Source organism: Mus pahari, chromosome 6 (genome assembly GCF_900095145.1).
Source record: "Mus pahari chromosome 6, PAHARI_EIJ_v1.1, whole genome shotgun sequence".
NCBI classification, from domain to species: domain Eukaryota; kingdom Metazoa; phylum Chordata; class Mammalia; order Rodentia; family Muridae; genus Mus; species Mus pahari.
Window position 1 is genome coordinate 57,074,285 of NC_034595.1, and position 15,326 is coordinate 57,089,610.

Consider the following 15,326-nt stretch of genomic DNA (forward strand, 5'->3'; position numbering starts at 1 on the left):
CATGCTACACTCCACAGATTCAACACAGCTAAACAAAAAGGAAGACTCAAGAAAAGAAAGCTTGAATCTCAGAAGAGGGAATAAAATAGTCATAAGAGGAAGATGGAGGGAGGGAACAGGGTATGAGAGAGGATGGAGAGATAAATGGAGGAAGTTCAGGATCAGGTGTGGGGAGAGCACAGGAGGGATGGCCAGATGGCCATGAGAATGAATGGAAATCTGTGTCTGATGGGGGTAGGGAGGTAAGGGGCCTCTTCAGGATGTGACAGAGACCTGGAATAAGGGAGGCACCCAAAGATCAATAGGAGTGTCCTTGGCTGTGACTCACAACATTGGGGATATGGAACCTGAAGAGGCCACCTCTTGTAGCCAGACAGGAACCCCAGTGGAGTGATAAGGATACCATCCCACCCACAAAACTTTCGACCCCAAATTTGTCCTGTCTACAAGAAATTCAGGGATGGGTGATGGAGCAGAGCCTGAGGGAATAGTCAATCAATATCCAGTCCAACATGAAACCCATCCCGTGGGCAAGCACCAATCCTGACATTACTAATGATATTCTGTTATGCTTGCAGACAGGAATCTAGTATGGCTGTTCTCTGAGAGGCTCCACCTAACAGCTGACTCAGACAGATGTAGAGACCCACAGTAAAACTGTGGATGGAGCTTGGGGATACTTATGGAAGAAGGAGGGAGGATTGCAAGCCCCAAAGGGGTAGGAACTCCACAAGAAGACCAATTGAGTCAACTAACCTGGACCCTTGAGGCTCTCAGGGACTGAACCACCAACCAAAGAGTATACAAAGGCTGTACCTAGACCTCCCTGCACATATGTAGCAGATGTGCAGCTTAGTCTTCATGTGGGTTCCAAACAACTGGAGCAGGGGCTGTTCCAAAAGCTGTTGCCTGTCTGTGGGATATGTTCTTCTAGCTGGGCTGCCTTGCCTGGCCTCGGTGGGAGAGGATGTGCCTAGCTCCACAGAGGCTTGATGTGCCAGGGTGGGGAGATACCCAGGAGTTCCCTACATGCTCAGAGAAGAAGGGGAGGAAGTGGAGGGGAAGGATCAGGGGAGGGGACGACCAGGAGTTGGGCAGTGAGTGAGATGTAGTGAATAAAGAAAAATAAAAGAAAACAAACAAATAGAAGAAAATGTTAAGAACCACATACACAACACAAAAATTGGAAACCACAATGTATAAGCAAAAGTTTTTTTTTTAAAAAAAATACCTAGATAGCACATTATAAAACAGAAGCAGTTTCCAAAAAGACCATTGAGTTCATTTTGTGTTGGCCATCCACTGCTGGGCATGGGGCCTGCCCTTAAATGTAGCTTGTTTAGCCAGCGAGACCCCTAAAGCTATTCCTTTGCAAGCTGTTGACAGTTGGAGATAGCTTATGGATTAGGGCTGGAGGCTCCTGTCCAGTTTCTCTCTCAGTGCTAGGACCCCTAGGGCTTGGACCTGTGAGGGTCTTGTGCATGCTGCCACCGTCTCTGTGAGTTCATATGTGCATCAGCCCCGTGGTGTCTGGTAGACACTATTTTCTTTGCCTCCTCCATCTCCTCTGGCTCTTACCATCTTTCTGCCTCCTTTTCCACAGAGCTCCCCGAGCCCTGAGGGAAAGGGTTTGATGGAGACATCCCATTCAGTTCCAATGTCTCTCCCTCTCTGCACATTGTCCAGTTGTGGGTCTCTGTATCAGTTCTCATCGACTTCAGAAGGAAGCTTCAGAAGATGCTATCTCTAAGAACTCTTCCCGATGAAGGCAGATGAGATGGTTTGAATGGTCATGTGTTTGAGCACTTGGTCCTTAGCTGGTAATATTCTTTGAGGAAGCTCAGGAGGTGTGGCCTTGATAGAGGAAGCATGTTGAAGGGGTGGACTTTGAGAACTTCCAGCCATCCCTTATTCCCATTTTGATCTCTCTGCTGTGAGCTTACAGTTCAGGGTCTGAGCTCTCAGCTTGTTGCTTTAGCCTCCATGCTTCGGATGAATATTACAAGAATTAATGTGTGCAGCATCCACTACCATGCCACCCCTCCATGATGGAGATAGACTCCTACCCCTCTGAAACCATAAGCCCAAATAGACCCTTTGGTCACAATGATTCATCACAGTAATAGAAAAGTAACTAACACCATGGAGCTTGAATGCACTGACACAGGTTACACAGTCTAACATAGTTTAGACGTTGTACTGGGCAGACACTGCCAATTGATAATCCAGGCCCCAAACCCAACCCTACAACTCACTTGAGATATGTGAAACCTTGAGCAAAACGCTTAACCTTTCTGATTTTTTTTTCAGACATGGTCTTGTGTAGTCCAGGCTAGCCTCAGACATTCACACACCATTTTGTTTGAGCCAGACCTTAATGGAGTAATTAGACTTGAATATGCAAAGGTGGGAGAAGTAATCTTAAATATGAGGAACAGACTAATAAAGGCACACGAAGAAGTTGGGCAGGGTAATACATAGCTGCAACCCAGTTCAGGAAGCTGGAGCATTGTTGGTGCCTCCCAGCTCTCGGTTGCCTCTGGACCACCTGCAGTTATAATCTTCAGATCTGCCAAGCTTTACTATCTATACTAATCGCTGTCTTTCAAAGCCCAGATCCACCGGAAAACTTCAAGACCTGTCAGAGCTGCTCTGCTGTCGCCATGTCTCCACCGCCTGCTGAGAAGACCGTTTGATGTCCCAGAAGACAACATCCTTTGGACCCACCTACAGACATTCACCTGTGCCTCCATGTCCCAGAAGACAACATCCTTTGGACCCGCCTACGGACATTCACTGGTGCCTTCAAAGACTGGGGCTGGGGGCTGGGTTTTTTTCCCACGCTATATAAGCTGAGTTCCTTCAGTAAACTTTGAGCCTCGATCAGAATATTTTTGTCCTGGTTTCCAAATTTCTCTCACACATTCCCTTTCAGCCCAGCCCGCCTCTCAGGATGAAACCAGACCGGATTAAAGTGAGTTTTACTGCAGGCAGAAACTCGCAGAGCGTGAGAATGGCAAGTTCAAGGTCAGCCTAGGCCGTTACAAAGATCCTGTCTCAGACAACTAAAGATGAAAATGACAAGGAGTGCTTGAAAGCAGAAGAGCAGTGTAGCGTCACGGAGGTGGAGACGTGCAGAGAAGAGTGTCAACATTTCCTGAATTTTTATGAGGTGTCGGGACACTGCACACATTAATTCCTGTAATATTCACGACAGTGGAAGAGTAACCCCCTCCGTTTCACTCTGGAGGAATCTGATGCTCTGAGCCCTTGAGAAACATGACCAGGCCGGAGAGTGGAAAAGATTGGATCTTAACTGACCTGACCCTGAAGCTCACATTCTTTCAGCCAGGACCGCCCGCATGCCTTCCCCACAGCTAGTGCCAAAGAAAGCATAGATGTCACTGTGGTGGTCCGTGTTAATTTAGATGTTAGTTTAAGCTAGATTGGCCAGATTGGCCAGTGTGAGGGAACTCTGACCACATCTGGGGGAAACTATCTTGATTTTTTTTTTTTTAAATGAAATGGAAAGACCCTCCCACTGTGGGTGTCACCATTCCCTGGCTGGGATCTTTGACTCTGTGAGTGGAGAAAGGCAACTGAGAAGCAACATTTGTTCTTTGTTCTTCATTTGTTCTTTGTTCTTCATTTGTTCTTTGTTCTTTTCTTCTTTTGTTTGTTTGTTTTTGAAATAGGATCTCACTAAATAGCTCTGGCTAACCTGGACCTCTATATAGGCTAAACTGTCCTTGAACACAGAATCCCACCTGCCTCTACCTCTGCCTCCTGAGTGCTGGGACTAAAGGCATGTGCCACCATGCTCTCTGCTCCTTCTTCTGCTCCTTCTTCTGCTCCTTCTTCTTCTTCTTCTTCTTCTTCTTCTTCTTCTTCCTTCTTTAAGATTGATTGATTGATTATATGTAAGTACACTGCAGCTGTCTTCAGACACCCCAGAAGAGGGCGTCAGATCTCATTACAGATGGTTGTGAGCCACCATGTGGTTGCTGGGATGTGAACTCATGACCTTCAGAAGAGCAGTCAATGCTCTTAGCCACTGAGCCATCTCTAAAGCACAGCTCTCTGCTTCTTAACTCTCCCTGCAATGTGGCTAAGCTGCTCCCAGCTCCTGCTGCCCCTACCTCCCTGCCATGATAGACCATAGCTCTGGTCCCTGAACTAGAACAAACCCTTTTTTTTCCCCTTTTAACTGCTTTGTTGGAGTTTTGCCATAGCAACAAAAGGGAAACTAAAGCATGCACCTTCTCGGCTAATGTCCCGGGTTCCCAAATCACAGAGGCTTGCTGTGATTTCCAGCATCCAAGATCCACAGCTGGAATGCTCACTCCAAAACTGCTGTGGGCAGACCAAGTTCAATGCCTTTCAGAGGGAACTCGGGGAGCTCAGCATTCAATGTAAATGTGTCAGCTGTGTGGTGGGGGAGGTAGGGCTTCAGTCACACTGCTTTCTATTCACACCTCCCAGTTACCTTGGAGTAGTAACAAATTAAGCCGGAATCAGCTCTTCGCACTGAATGATTTTAGAAAGCTTGCTTTGCTTCTGCAGCTTGGATAATTTCAAGTGCCAAAAAAGGAAGCAGATCTGATGGAAACCGAATGTAAAGAAGGTGCATACATTATTATAAGATCCTGCAAGCTGGATTCTTTTTTCAGAAACCCCCTTTCATCCATTTTTCCCCCTCCAGCTTTTTGACAAATGAAAGGAAGACAGTAAGGATAAAAATAAAAATATCTTAATTGCTATTTCTAGCCTCCAAAAAAAAAAGCCATTAATGATAAATGTGTCTTTTACATTGCAAGGTAATTTCTACTAAGAAAACAAACAAATCCACATGCTTTGAGAATTGACATTTGAGGGAGTATTGGCATTTAGCAAGTTTAAAAATAGAAACTTCAGTAGATACAGCATCTGCCAATTAAACATGTGAATCCACATTCAGGCTGCACTGGGGAAGCTGCCCAGGTTACTGGACTATTCAATAATGCCCTATTTTTAGGGCTGGGGAGCCAAGAAAACAAGCTGGCTTCAGAATACAAGGGCTTCCACAATACATCTCTATAGTGCCCAGAAATAAAAACCTGGAGGACAGAGCATGTTTTTCTGTGCCAACGCCACTATGTTACAACTTTTATAGGCAGCTGAGATTCATAGGAAGCGGGGTTGAGTGGCAACTGTGTCCTTTCTCATTGAGATGGTAGAGACACGGATGGTTGTCACTGAGAGGACCTTAGAGATGACCTGCTACTGGACATGTGATGTTTATTGGCTGTCTAGTGTGGTTGCCCTCCGATCCCCACTCTGGGAAACTAAACTCTCTACCATAGAAATGTAGCCTGTCTCATTCTCCCCAAAAACTGTTTTGTTGGTCTCCTGGCAGCCAGGACTCAACTCTATGACCTGGCTTTGGAAGTCACTTGCATCTGCTCAGCTTTTGGGATGAAGAGTTGGTGAGGAAAAGGGGAGGAGGTATGGGGGGGGGCACGCAGGTGAAATTTTTTTTCTGAGTGTAGCAGCAAAACCTGAAGCATCCTCTCCCTGAGGGCGATGGGGCAGTGTTGCTGACAGAGGTGCCGGATGCCTCCTCCTGGCACAGGGAAGCTGAGATGCTCCACAGGCAACAGCTAAGTGCCCATGGTGACCTTGGTGGAGTCTGGCTCTGGTCTGCCTGTGCAGTCTTCCTTGTTCCTCCCTCACCGTGAGTCTGGTTCTTTGGGCTTCTTGGTGATTCAATGAGCTAGCCAATACCCTTTCAACATGCTGATTTTTTTTTTTCCTTCATTTTGCCCAGGGGCAATATCTGTGCTTTACACTAAGAGTCTGGACGACTATAAGCCAGCCGTGCCTGATTAATGCTAGGACATACATCATAAAACAAAAAGGTAGGTGCAAGCTCGGTTAAAAAATTAAACGATCATTGTTATTCTTCAGATGAAACCAAGAGTGAGAAGGGAAGAACTGTGGCCAACTGCGAGCAAACCAGGCCTAGAAGACAGGTCCTGACTCCCATTCAATGTGTGTGCATATGCTCGGCCCAAGGAGTGGCACTATTAGAAGGTGTGGCCTTGTTGGAGTATGTGTGTCACTGTGAATGTGGGCTTTAAGGCCCTCATCCTACCTGCCCGGAAGCCAGTACTCTGCTAGCAGCCTTCAGATGAAGATGTAGAGCTCTCAGCTCCTCCTGCACCATGCCTGCCTGGATGCTGCCATGCTCTCTCCTTGATGATAATGGACTGAACCTCTGAACTTGTTAGCCAGCCCCAATCAAATGTTCTTATAAGAGTTGTCTTGGTCATGGTGTCTGTTCACAATAGTAAAACCCTAAGACAGTGTGCTTATCCTCTGTGTGGCCCAGCCTTACAAGGGAGAGACAGTACCTGTGCACTCTGCCCCTAATAATATATTCCTGTTCCACACATCCAGAGGTCACCATGTCTTCCTGACCATTCTTCAACTAAGCCTACTTCTCTTCAGCCACTTTCTCTTTGGACCTCCAGCTCACACGTCATCTCTAATGTTCCTTCTTTCATTCCCTTCTTTCTTCTTTCCTTCCAAAAGAGGGGGGAAAACGGATTTATGGAGTCCTACTGCATACCTAGTACCAGGTAAGTCACCTATAATGAAGGAAAGACAAATCAACCCAGATATCACAAACATTAGTGTCAAAGAAAAGCATTAATCAAATAATTACACAAATAATTGAAAACTGAAAATTAGGAAGGAGAAAGTAATTACTATTATTATGTCAGCACCAGGGGTCTTATCTAGCCAAAATTCAAGAAAGGACCCTTGAAGATGCATAGTCTTAGCTTGGATCCAAAAGTGGGGTAACTAGGCAAACAGAAGGAAAGAGGGTTTCCAGAGAGAAGGACTAAGTGCAGCCAGCAAGACAGCAAGGGGTGGGAAGGACGGAGACTGGGGGACAGAGCACTCTGGGCTTGGGAATGACTTTGCCTTGACCCTCAGGGAAGCAGGGAGTCACCAAAGACTCCTAAATAAAGGGGTAATATGGTTTCATGGTATTCTTTCTTTGAAATTTACTTATTTTTATTTTTTTTCCTTGCTTGAGAATTTCATGCAAGCATATTTTGTTGAAATCCACTCGATTCCATCCTTTCCAATTCCTCCTGGGTCACCCTCACCACTGTTGTCTTCCAATTCCCTGTGTTCTTTTTTTTTTTTTTTTTTAAGATTTATTTATTTACTATATGTAAGTACACTGTAGCTGTCTTCAGACACTCCAGAAGAGGGCGTCAGGTCCTGTTACGGGTGGTTGTGAGCCACCATGTGGTTGCTGGGATTTGAACTCTGGACCTTCGGAAGAGCAGTCGGGTGCTCTTACCCACTGAGCCATCTCACCAGCCCCCCTGTGTTCTTTTTATATTAGTTTCAAACCCCCCCCCCCGAGTCCACTCACAGTTGCCAGTGTACACTTGGGTGTTGAGTCATATTCTTGATGATAAGTAACCTCTAAGGAGCCAGATCCTTGAAGAAAACTGACTCTCCCTTTTGCAACAACTATGATTTGCTAACAGCTCCTCATCTAGGGGTGAGATTTCATGATCACCTCCCTCCTCCATGCTGGGATTTTGTCTGGCTTGAGTTTACAGAGATCTCGTGCATGCTGTCATTGCTGCTGTAAGTTGCTGTGAGCTGCTGCCCTGTTGACTCCAGAAAACAATGTTTCACTCTAATCATCCACAATCTTTCCACAGAGATCTCTGAGCAGGGAAGGGAGGAAGGAATGGGGAAGAGATACACTGAGCTATTGTTACACTAGTAACCATATAATAACAACCAAATAAGTCATTAGAAGTTGATTTAATGCTAAACTCTTTAGCAGAATACTAGTAATAAGTTCTCCTATGAGGCCTGTGATATAACTAACCACAGGTTATTAGACTGCCAGTCATAAGTTCTGTTTATAAAGCAGGACTTACAGCTGATCAGAAAATGACTGGCTACGTTCGTAACATTTCTGTCACTATTGTACCCAGGAGGCGTATCTTGTCAGGCAGGTCACTATTGTAGCTTTCAGGGTTCACGGGTGGGTAAGATGGTGATTGCTTTTCTCCTCAGTAACATGCATAGCACCTTACGGCACTATCAAAGTTAGCCAGTGGGGATAAGTCTTCCTGGGTGGCACTAGCCTGATTTCTCCATGTTCTGTGACTCCAGGAAGTATACAGTATCACTGGCAATATGGTTTCAGCAACAAGTTCTAGAGGATAACCAGAAGCAATGGCAATAACCTGCATTGTTTGGAGGGTCTGTAAGATCCATTAATAAACAACTCTAAAAGAGAACTCATTCCTGGCAGTGGACATTTTATTTATAGTCTATGGTGTCTATGATAGGTATTGTCTCAGATTATAAGTTAATTCCCTTTAGATTCTTTTTATATATGTATATATACTTATTGCAGATATCTTCCACACAAGTAAGACCTGTTTAGAGGTCTTTAGTATTAGTTATCCCTCTGTAGTGGTTTGAATAGGAATGGCCCCCATAGACTTATGGGTTTGAGTGCTTGGCCCATGGGCGGTGGCTCCATTAGGAGGAGTGGTCTTGTTAGGGTAGGTGTGTCCTTGTTGGAGGAAGAGTGCTGCTGAAGAGGGAGGCTTTGAGGTCTTCTATATGCTCCAGCTACTCCTAGTGTGGCAGTCTCCTTCTGCTGCCCATGGATCAAGATGAAGAACTCTCAGGTCCTTCTCCAGCATCCACATCTGCCTTCACACCACCTTGTCTCCCACCATGATAAGAATGGACTAACCCTCTGAAACTGCAAGTCAGCCCCAATTAAATGTTTTCCTTTGTAAGAGTTGCCACAGTCATGATGTCTCTTCACAGCAATAAAACCCTAAGACATCCTCTGTACACTCCTTCCTCTACCCTGCCTTCCCATCCTCCACCCGGCTTACTCTCTAGTTCTCCATTTTTCCCATTTCCCGCCTCACACCACCTGCTTTTGCACTCCGCTCCATCAAAAGTACCTCCATGGCCCTTTACCAGTTTCCTGAATTCTATGTCTACTCCAACGGCAACACACGTGTCTAAAGATTCAGAGTTAGCATCTGCATCTGAGGGTGAACATAGCACCTTTGTTCTTGATCTGCATTACCTTACTCAGAGAGAGTATTTCCAGATCCATCCATTTACCTGAAACTTTCATTATGCCATTTTCTTAGGCTTAATAATATCCCATTGTGTACATGGGCCACACGTTCACTGTCATGTGATCCGTCAGCAGGTGACAATGTATCCATGTTTGGTTTTGTTGGATCATAGGCATTCTGACTGGGCTAGGATAAAATTTCAAAGTAGTTTTAGTTTGCATTTCTCTGAGAGCTAAGGATTTTGAACATTTTTAAAAATGTTTCCCAGCCATTTGTATTTCATTCTTTGGTAACTCTGTTTAGCTCCATGCCTCAATTTCTAATTGGGTTATTTCTCTTCATGGTGTTTTATATATATATATATATATATATATATATATATACATATACATATACATATACATATACATATACATATACATATACACATATATATATAATGTATATTCTAAACAACTCTGTAGGCTGCCTCTTCACTGGAATGACAGTGTCCTTTATGGTACAGATGTTTTTTAGTTTCATGAAGTCTCATTTGGTCTTAACCTTGGTCTTGATGCCTGCTCTATCAGGGTCCTGTTAAGAAATGCCTTTCCTGTATCTAGAAGTTGAAGTGTATTCTCCACTTTCTCCTCTAACGAACCCATGCTATTGTGTCTCACGACGATACCCTTGATGCATCTGGAGTTGAGTTTTGTACAGCATCAGAGATAAGGAGGTGGTTTTGTTATTCTATATGTAGAATAACATGACTCTTGGCCAACATGATTTATTGAAGGTACTGTCTTGTGATTATGTTTAAAAGCTTAAAATTATTGTGCTTAAAAGAACTATAAAACAAAAATGCCTCTAACCTGGAAGTCCTGATTTCCCAAGGACAGATAATTGTCTGGGATGCTGGGGGATGTTCTTATAATTGCCTGATCTTGTTCTTCTACAATAACAAACCATGTGTTTTCACTTCTGCAGACAAGCTTGCTTGTATGCTCGTATGCACATAGGTGGGACAGGTGCCTGGTTGCATCAAGGCAGGAAGTTCATAGCTTTGTGAATTTTGCCTTTATAAACCCGTGACTAATGTACTTTGGGACTGTATCTTGAGAGCACTCTCAGGTGCAGTCCAGGTGCCCTAGGGATCCAGCACCAGTACCTGGACTAAAGCTTCTTCATTGTTAAAATATATTCATGGTCAGACTGGCAAATCTCTTAACAACCCCAAACCTTAACAGACTTTTCTGCAATGTATACTTTTGGACTTGGAGTGACTTAAATGAGAATCACATCTCCAGCCTCAATAGGTTCATATATTGGAACAATTGGTTTGCAGTTGCTGGGCTGTTGGGAAGGATTAGGAGGTGTGGCCTTTCTGAAGGAGGTGTGTCCCTGAGGGTGAGCTTTGAGGCTTCAAAAGCCCATGCCAGATGCAGTCTCTCTTTCTACATTTCTCCTTTTTTTTTTTTTTCTCCCAGTTACTACTTGCAAGCCATTTATATCTGCCTGCCTCCAGCCAAGTTTCCCACCATGAAGATAATGAACCCTCTGAAAACATAAGCAAGCCCTGAAATAAGTGCTTTCCTTTATAAGTTGTCTTGGTCATGGTGTCTCTTCACAGAAATGTAACAGTAACTGAGACAGAAATTGGTACCAGGAGCTAGGGTGTTACTGTGACAAGTCTGACCATGCTGTTGTTTGGAGGAATATAGAAGGCTTTAGGACTTTTGACTAGAAAAGCAGTTGGACATTGAATGCTATAAGCAGGGCTTAAGGGGCTTGGGAGACAGTCATGCTGAGAGCAATGTGAACTGTGGAGACCCAGCGCAAGAAGGAATCAGAGGGAAATGATATTATAGACCATTATTGTGATATTTTGGCAACTCATGTGGCTTTCAGACCTTATCCTAGCCAAAGGTTAAATTGAAGAGATTTGGGATAATGTAATTGGCAGAGGATATTTCAAGACAACCTAGTATTGACGCTGTTGCATGGTTATTATTTGATCACTGTTATGCAGACCTACAATGAAAAAGAGCAAGCAAGGCAAAAGAAATTCAAAATGCACAGTGTAGTGAGAAAAGGAGCTCTAGGAAATTTAATATTGAAGCCAAGTATTGTAATCAAAGAGATGAGGAGTATAAACACGGGCTTAGGGGACGGAATAAAGGAAGTGGAGCTCTCAAGGTAAGACCCCCCACCCAGATCATCTTCCAACCCCTGAAAAGAACAAAAGGTCATTCAACAAAGGAAACCACCAACAAGTCAAAGCTAGCACTAAGCTAATTCAAGGAGGGGGCCAGGTTCCCACCCCAGCAGGCAATAGAACTTGACAGTTCCTGGCCAAGTGGTTCTGGAGTTGTCAAGAAGGACACAGAAGTAAAGGGGTTATGAAAACTTTCTCTATGGTAAAGGAAAGGAGTTGAGAACAGGCAGGTGACAGGGGAGTCCATATATGGAGGTCTGAAAAAGCCATGGCATAAAGCTGTAAGGGTGAAGCCTTGATTTCTTCTCCAAGATGTTAGAGAAACTAAAACTATGGGACACTTGCTAAGAAGAGCTGCAGACAGGGTATGGAACCAGCCTGAGAGAGAGAAGTGTTTTGCAGTCAACTAAGCTGGAAGTAGTGGGAGATCTGAAGAGGTCTCTGACATCAGATGCAGAGATGCAGAACTTGGAGATTGTCTTGCTGGGTTTCGGTCTTGCTTTGGTCCAGCATTTCCTCACTGTGTTCCCTTTCCTCCCTTATAGAATGGCAATGTAAATTCTGTGTCATTGTCTATTGGAAGTATATCATTTGTGTTTTGCTTTTAGAGGGGTTTACAACTAAGAGATTGCCTTGAGTCTCAGAAGAGACTTTGGGCTTTTAAATAATGTTGGGATTGTGAAGAATGATAAGGACTTTTGAAGTTGGACTTAATGCATTTTGCAGTATTATATGGCTACAGATCTATGGGGTCTGGGGAGTGGAATATGGTGGTTTGAAAGAAAATGATCCCCAGAGGCTCATGAATTTGAACATTTGGTTCCCAGTTATTAGACTGTTCAGAAAGGACTAGGAGGTATGGCCTTGTCTGAGATGTGTCACTGGGGGGTGGGCTTTGAGGTTTCAAACACCCACACCAGGCCCAGAGTGCTCTCTTTCTGCCTCTATCTTTTGGAGAAAATGTAAACTCTCAGCTATTGCCCCAGTAGTTTCTTGGTTCCTGTTGCCATGTTTTCCACCATGATGATCATGGACCAGCCCTCTAAAACTGTAAGCAACCTCCCATTTAAATGCTTTTCTAAGTTGCCTTAGTCATGGTGTCTCTTCACATCAATAGAACAGTAACTAAGACAGGCTTCTTTCTCAAAATCAGGCTACATTAGGAGTTGTGTGCTTTTATATAGGTCCTTGCTTCTATCCTGTTTATCAAAGTGCTTATTTTAAATGATATTATCATACTCTTTTTGTTACTATAGCTCTGTAGTATAACTTGAAATCAATGCTGGAAATGCCTTCAGCAAACATTATTGTCCTGGATCGTTTGTGTTTCCATATGAAATTTGAGATTGATTTTTCAATTTCTGTGAAGAACTGTGTTGGGATGTTCATGGAAATTGAATTGAATCTGTGTTTTGCTTTTAGTAGGATGGCCATTTGCACAATATTACCAGTCTATGGGGTCTACTGGTTTCTTCTTCAATTTCTTTCTTCAGTCTTAAAGTTTTCAATATATAAATCTTTCATCTCATTGGTTGAATTTATCCCAAAATACTATTTTTGAGGCTACTGTGAATAGGTTTCCCTGATTTCTTTCTTATTATATTTTTTATTGGTATGAAAGAAATCTATATATTTTTATGTGTTAATTTTGCATTTTGCTACTTTGCTGAACATGCTTATCAGCTATAGGAGATTTGGTATGAATCTTTTATGTACAGAACAATATCATCTGCAAATAAAGATGCTCTGACTTCTTTTCTATCTATGTGTCTTCTTGCTCTGGCAAAGACTTCAAGTACTTACTATATTGAATGGAAATAGAATGAACACACTTGTCTTATTCCTGGTTTTAAATGAAAATGTTCAGTTTTGTCCATTAGCATGGTGTTGGTTCTGAGTTTGCTGTGTGTTGCCTTTATTATGTTGAGACATCTCCACTTTACCCCTAGATTCTCCAGAACTTTTATCAAGAAGGGATCTTAGATTTTCAAAAGCCTTTTCTGTATCTGAAGAAATGATCATGTGTGTTTTGTTCTTGAGTTTATTCCTATGGTCCATTACACTTATTGATTTGTGTGTATTAAACCATCCTTGAATCTCTAATATGAAGCCACCGTAATTGTGCTGAATGATCTCTTATATATGTTCTTGATTTGACTTGTAGGTGTTTTATTGAAAGTTTTTACATCTCTGTTCATCAAAAAAATTGAACTATTTTCTCTTTCTTTCTTTCTTTCTTTTTGTTTGTTTGTTTGTTTTGTTTTTGTTTTTGTTTTTTTGAGACAGGGTTTCTCTGTATAGCCCTGGCTGTCCTGGAACTCACTCTGTAGACCAGGCTGGCCTCGAACTCAGAACTCCACCTGCCTCTGCCTCTTAAGTGCTGGGATTAAAGGTGTGCACCACCACGCCTGGCTTATTTTTCTTTTTTCTTTCTTTTTTTGGGGATCTGATATTTGGGATCAGGACAATACTGGCTTTATAAAATAAATTTGCAAGTGGTCCTTTATTTTATTTTATGAAATAATTTGAGAAATACTAGCATTAATTCTTTTTTAACAGTCTAGTAGTAGTTTTCACTATACCCATCTGGCCCTGGCTTTCATTGAGTTGGAAATTTTTAAATTATTACTTCTAATTTGAAGGTGTTATGGATCTGCTTAAATGATTTGTTATACCTTAGTCTAACTTGATAGTCCCTATACATTTAAAGATTCATCCATTTCTTTTCAATTTGTAAGTTTACTAGAATATAAGTTTTGAATACACCCTTCATCTCTGATTTCCTCAGTGTCTGTTATAATGTCTCTTTTTTCATCTCTAACTTTACTAATCTGGGTCTTCTTTCTCTTCCTTTTCCTTAGTTGATCCATCTTGTGGCTATTTCAAAGAAAAATCTTTTCATTTCATTGATTCTTTGTGGTTTTGATTTCTATTTCAGTCATCTCAGCCTGATTTTGATTATCCCTTCCTCTCTACTGTTTGGGGATTTTTGTTCGGTTGTTTGTTGTTTGTTTCTTGTTTCTTGTTTTTGTTTTTGCTGTCATTTTCCCATGGCCTTCAAGTGCATGATTGTGGTAGTCAATCCATTCATCTCTGTGTATCTTTAATGGGGAATTGAGATCATTTATATTAAGAGCTATTATTAAATGGTGTCTATTCCTGACATTTTGTTGCTTTTGTGGTGTTCCAGTAGACATTTCTTATTCAGCGTTAGGAACTGTTTGTTTGTTCCTGTGCCTTTCCTGGTATGCTTACCTTTTTCTGGGTTTCTATTGTTTTGATAAGCCCGTGACTAAAAGCAACTTGAAAGAACAGGTTTTATTTTGTTAACACTTTCACATTTCAGTCCATCATGGAAGACAGTCAAGGCAGAAATTCAAGCAGGGCAGGAGGCAACAACTGAAGCAGGGACCATGAAAGGGTGCAGCTGATTGACTTGTTCTTCCTGGCTTGCTCAGCCTTCTTTCTTACAGAACCCTGGATCACCTGCCCGGGAATGGCATCATTCACAGTAGGCTTGATGGGACCCTCCCCCCCAACAATCACTTAACTTAAAAAATGCTCTACAGGCATTTTCAATTGAAATTGCCTCCTCTCAGGTGACTCTAGCTTATGTCAAGTTGACCAGCACATTGGCCTTCTCTTCAGATCTAAGTATTCCTTCAATGTCCTCTCTAGAGCTGGCTTAGTGGTGGTGAATTCCATAAGTCTGTTTCTGTCATGGACAGTTTTCCTTTCTTCTTTGATCATGACTGATAGTTCTGCTTGCTTTTGGCATCTTTCACAACTTGTAGAACATTGTTCTAATCCTTTTTTGGCTTCACTGCCTCCGTTGATAAACCAGCTGCTATTCTAATGGACCTGCCGATATATGGGATCTGGCCTTTCTTCTTTTTTTTCTGTACATGGTCTTTGTTCAATATGTTTACTGTTTTCACTATTATATGATCTAGGGAGGTGTTTTGTTTATTTGTTTTGTTTTGTTTTGTTTTGCTTTTTCC